General features: G+C 40.0%; 1 long non-coding RNA gene across 1 annotated transcript in view; it reads right to left on the reverse strand.

Moving 5' to 3' along the window:
• The window catches only part of LOC102546726 (uncharacterized), a 224589-nt gene that overhangs the window by 3714 nt on the left and 214875 nt on the right, over positions 1-6000 (reverse strand). The window contains exon 7 of the long non-coding RNA XR_005500587.2: positions 1599-1744. This is a non-coding gene — a long non-coding RNA (uncharacterized LOC102546726). The remainder of the gene's footprint in view (positions 1-1598; positions 1745-6000) is intronic.

The following is a 6000-nucleotide window of genomic DNA, read 5'->3' on the forward strand; positions in this document are numbered from 1 at the left end:
TGTGTGTGTGTGTGTGTGTGTGTGTGTGTGTGTGTGTGTGTGTATGTGTTTCTATTAAGGAATCTATTAAGGAACGTCTTTTAATCTTGCACAAATCAGCTCAGTCTTAAGTGCCACTTCTCTACAGAAGGAGAATCCATACAAAGTATGGGTTTTTTTTTTCCACATGGCCAACAGCATAGCTCAGGTTCCAGAACAAAACCACAACTTTATTTAAACAAAAATGAGACAACTGAGTCCAAAGTTTGCTGCCTGGTTATCCAGATGCTCCAGCTCAGTGTTTCAAAAACTTGTCCTGTGGTTCTCCAGTTAGTGGAGACATTTACATTCTGCTTCCTAGGTACTCTCTTGAGGCCCACCTATGGGTGGCTTTGATTTTATATTTTATATTATGATGTACAAGTAATAGCATAAATTCTTATACAGGATCTACAAATAAAGCTGATAAGCATTTCGGCCCACTTCTGCTTCTCCCTCTCTCCCTATCTCATTCCACCACATTACCTATTTTTATCAGACTGCTCTCCGCACTTCATTTTCATAACAGCTCAGTGAATGTGCTCATGCCCTCATGCCTTTGGCTGTCCCTCTTCAGAGGAAGGAGGATTGCTACGCAAAGGCATTGAAACCTCTGTCTAGAGTGTCTCAGGCAGAGTGAGGATGGGTATTTGAAGATGCTTTGGTTGGTTTACATCAGGCCCTCCCCTTTACCTTCGATTTGCTACATTCCTGCATATCCCTTGGAGGTATCCCAAGTTCAGTGATCCAAACCTAAGCCAGCAAAACACGGTGTTATTCTTGGTTTTGTTTTTTGGTTTGTTGTTGTTTTTTGTTTGTTTTGTTTTGTTATTTGTTTGTTTTTGTTTTCTGTGGTTTTTGTTTTTTGTTTTCCTTTTTTTGTTTTGTTTTTGTTTTTGCTTTTTTTTTTTGTCTGTTTGGTTATTTAGTTGACATATTGGTTTTGTTGTTTTGTTCAGAATTACCTGCGTTTTGTGGAGATGTTATATTATTTTTTAAAAATTTGATGTGTTTGAGTGCTTTTCCTGCATGGATATATGTGTCCCATATGCATGCCTGGTTCCCATGGAGTTATGGATAATCCTAAACCACCTGTGGGTGCTGGGAGTCAAGCCTAGGGCCTCTGCTAGAGCAGCCAGTGTTCTTTTTTTTTTTTTTTTTTTAACTTGAGTATTTCTTATATACATTTCGAGTGTTATTCCCTTTCCCGGTATCCGGGCAAACATCCCCCTCCCCCCTCCCCTTCCTTATGGGTGTTCCCCTCCCAACCCTCCCCTGCAGCCAGTGTTCTTAAGTGCCCAGCCATCTGACTAGCCATGGTTATTTTGATTGTTTTTAAATTATCTGAATGTCTTATATATTCATGCAATGTATACTGATAATGCCCATTACCATTAACTCTTCCTAGAGCCCTACCTCCCTCTTAATTTCATGCCCGAGTCCAATTAAAGCTCCTCACACGCACATGGGTATTTTTAATGGCTACAAAAGTACAACTATCCACTTGTCCCTTGATAAAATACAGGGTCACCCTTCACACCACTTAGTCTTCTGTGATTTGCTTCTAGCCAAAGTCTTACCTGTGTGATTTTTAGATCCCCACCACCACTGCCCCAGGATTTCTTCTTTGACAGTCGTCACCCACAAAATTGGCTTGTGCTGTTTAATCTTCATTGACAGTTTGATGGAATTTAGGGTCACCACAGAAGCAGACATCTAGGTATATCTGTGGGGAAATTTCCAGAGGGACTAACTGAGGTGGGAAGACCTCCCCTAACATCACTATGAACTTATGAACATCACTATTCCAGAGCTCATGTTCCAGACTGAATGAAAAACAGTGACCCAGGTGCCAGCACTCATCTCTAATTGCTCTCTGATGCAAAATGATGTGACATTTCATGTTCCTACTACCATGCATTACTAGCCATCATGTACTGTTCCTTCTAACTATGAGCCAAAAGTCAATCATGTGCTGGCTATTTTTATGTCAGCTTGACACAAGCTAAAGTCATCTGAGAAGAATGAACCTCAATTAAGAAAATGCCTCCATAAGTTCAGGTTGTAGGAAAGTTTGAAGGGCCTTAAGCCACTAAGACTGATGGGGGAGGGTCCATCCCATTGTGGGTGGGGTCATCCCTGGACTGGCAGTCCTGAATACCATAAGAAAGCAGATGAAACCAGCCATGATGAGCAAGCCAGTAAGCAGCACCCTTCCATGTTCTCTGTATCAGCTCCTGCCTTTGGGTTTCTGTCCTGTTTGAGCTCCAACTCTCACTCCCTTCAAGGATGAACAGTGATGTGGACATGTAAGTCAAATACTCTTCCTTCCCCTAGTGGCTTTGGTCACAGTGTTTCTCTACAGCACTGGAAACCCTGACCAAGTGGCCTGTTCTTTCTGTTTGTTCTTTTCTTCAGGTAAGTTATCACAGCAGTGAGAAAAGTTGTCTATTGAACAACTTGAGCACACACCCACCAAGTGCACCTTCCTGGAGTGATCTTGGTAGATCACAGCACTATGCTTTTCAACGTTTCCATTTACCATTCCTATGAATAATTGAAATACTGTTCATACGGCCTACAAAGCTCTCTGTCCAATCCTGAGCTAGCACTCTGTACTATGGTCACAGCAGCTTTCTTTCTGCATCTCAGTGACTCACGACTCCTTTCTGTCACTGAGCCTTCCACACTGTCCCCATTTTTTGGAACTCCTTTATTCTACACAACTCTATTCACAATTCATGAGCTCTCAAGCTCACAGCTCAGAGCCCATGCTGACGTCATATTTTTAGTCCCTCCTCTTCCGTGCTCTTCATGGTTCTGTTACTTTGCATATTTTACATTTACCATGAACTACTTTCATTGTAATGTGTATTTTTTCTCCTACAAGACAAAAATCCCCAGGAAGACATAAACAGCGTCCTTCTCAATGACTCCTGTACCTAAGAATATAGCAGACTCATAAACACTTATGAAACGAAACTCAGTATGACTTTTAGTAAGTAACCTACTTAGTTGACTCTCAAGTTTTCATTCCTGGAAAATAGGGATGTTAGTTAGCACTAGCTTAGGGTCATATTACATATTTCAGGCAAGTAAGGATTCATGTCTGGCTGGCTTCTGTGGGAGTCTTCAGAGACACTTTAAATAGTTCAAGGAGCTAAGACTATTTTCCAGTGGAGCTTCCCCAGGGGACAGCAATGTGACACTTAATCCCCTGGCCTTCTCCCATGCTTCTCTCTAGTCCAAGAGTCCTCAGAGGGAGTTTACACATTACAAAGCAAGATTACTGGAAAATGGTTTGTTTTTTTTTTCAACTGTTTCTCTGTATATTTCCAAACAGTACTACTTTAATTGATTTGAGTTTGCAGGATTGAATTCTAATTTCAAGACAACTCCCCAAACGATTCGCCACAGAACAAACCGTTAGAATTATGGTAGGTATAATTAAAATGCCATTGCATTCTAATAGTGTCTCCCCCTCCCTTGCTCCCACCCACAATTGGTTTTCTGCACAAACAAAGAAACAACTGTGCAGTGAGCAGGCTTCCGCCTGGGAGCATCCACCTATGGTTTCCTTTGCAGTTTTGCTAAGCAGAACTGGAAACGTAAAGCACACCCTATGCTTGATTTTACTCTCTTCCCTGTAGTCTGTGTATATCCAAACAATAGTCGAGACCCCTAAGATTTCCTCTCAAGTTACTCCTCCAAATTAGTACTTGAAAGAAGACCAAGGGTTAGTACTGATACTGTCTGAGTTTTCTGATTGATTCTATTGTCAAGCTGACTCAGAGAAATACAGACTCCCACAGCCAAACAATAGATGGAACCTGACGACTCTTATGGAAGAATATATATATATATATATATGCACGTACCCACATAAATAAAAAAGTAAAATGAATGAAATGTCAAAAAAAATAAAAAATAGGGTTGGGGATTTAGCTCAGTGGTAGAGCGCTTGCCTAGCAATCACAAGGCCCTGGGTTCAGTCCTCAGCTCCGAAAAAAAATTACATATATATATATATATATATATATGGCTTAGTGGCGATATTTGTTTTAAAATAAAGAATTCAAAAGCAGCTGAAACAGGACAGGATGGTCAATGTCAGGGTAACAGAAGGGTTGCAACAATACACCCAGCAACAGAAAAGAAAACACTCAGAGAAAAAGTGACAGTGATGAGGGAAAGCATCTCCAGAGTTACCCAACTTCATTCCTGGGACCTTTTCATCCTCCGCCATCAAACATCCATCACATGTTCACAAAGCAGGTTCATTTCTGGTCACATTAGCAAATGTGAATGCCTGGGGATGGGAAATACCCCTAAGTCATAGTATTCTGCACCCAATCACTCTATTGCTGCCTCTTCCTGGTTTCTAGATGTTTGGTTTTTGCAACTGTTTTCTGATGCTGCCCAAGGCAGGCTCTAAGCGTTGTAACATGCCCTTAAGTGTGATTCAACTGTCAATCTCCTTTTCCTTTTTCGAAACTCAGGTCAAGCATCCCTTCTTTACGCAGCCTTCCCTGATGTCACCAGAAAGAATCAAGTGCTTAAATAGTCCATGATTTTCCCTCTTATTGTTAAATGTCCATAAATAATGCATCTCTAATCATAAGGCATAACTTTTATCCACAAGCCTAAATGCTTAACTTCACTATTACTATTTTAGGCTGACATGTAATTCAGTACTTCTAAAACATGAATAAATGAATGGATGATATTTGTTTCTTTGTGTTTATTAACTTCCTAATAGTTCAGTGGAATATAAGAACAGCATAAAGTTTATGTGACGTGGTATGACATCCATTGGCCTAAGTGCTCTTTATACTCTACCAATGATAGAATTACCAGTGGCATTATGTTAGGTAAATGGGGTAGAAATCAAGCATAATGAAAAAATCCAAGTTCTCAATTTGGTCCATCATTTTTGTCCTCTGTCTTTAACTATGGGAAGCCAGCTTAAATTTTATGGAAGGACAAACCCCCTCTACTTTGCCTAATATGAATTCTTGCAAAAGAGGTCTGTAGGTTTGGTATGCTGACTTCTAAGGGTATTGCACAGTGCCTGTGGCAGTGTTTTATGTAATGCCCAGTATGTAGTAAATGTCAAATAGTACTTCTCTACGATTTTTAAAGACATTACAAAGCTGACATTGCAGTTTGAGTTTTCCATTGCTATCCCTGTATCTTTATTCTTGCAAAGCTGTTAACCATAAAGACATCATCAGAAGGCAGGAAATGAGAGAGAAATTGTGAAAGAAAAGTGGCCTAAAACCAGAAAATTCATCTTTGAAGAGCTCTAATATATTTGATTTCTATCAGATCCACATGAAGCCCTTCCAGAAGAGTCTTCATTACTCACAATATGTCACTTCTTTGAAAACTAATGGTCTGACATATCTCCAAGCCGAAAAGACTTATCACCCTAATAAAGAATGTCTGGGGCAGCCTGCCACAGAAGCAGCTTGGAAGATGAATCATCTAGCAGTTTTCCAACATTAGCACGCATTGTTCATACACATGCATATACTGATATTGTATCTTTACTTATCCATAAGGGAGAGAATGCTTAAAGACCTTGGCTAAGTGTTTAGTTCCATAAGTATAATTTTGTAGCTAAAATTAATAGGCAAAAGACTTTCACAAAGTTTACATATGCTTTTCTCTCAGTGATCCAATTGGTCCCCTATCTCTGCCTTGCCCTAAAAGTTATATCCATCAGAGGTCAATTTTGAATCTTAGGAAGAACAAACCAAACTCATTCTTAAGATCATCATACTCTCAACTTAAATATAGCCCAAATGTAGGGAGTTTGTCTAGTGTATTTTCTTCCTGTGGCAGTGATAAGATACCATAATCAGAAGCAATTTACAGAAAGAAGGGTCTTTGGTTCTAGAGGGAGAGTCCATGATGTCTGTGAGAGGATTGGCAGCATGGGCATAGAAAAGGAAGCTGAGAGACTACATCTTCAACTGC

The sequence above is a fragment of the Rattus norvegicus genome, chromosome 2 (genome assembly GCF_036323735.1).
Source record: "Rattus norvegicus strain BN/NHsdMcwi chromosome 2, GRCr8, whole genome shotgun sequence".
NCBI classification, from domain to species: domain Eukaryota; kingdom Metazoa; phylum Chordata; class Mammalia; order Rodentia; family Muridae; genus Rattus; species Rattus norvegicus.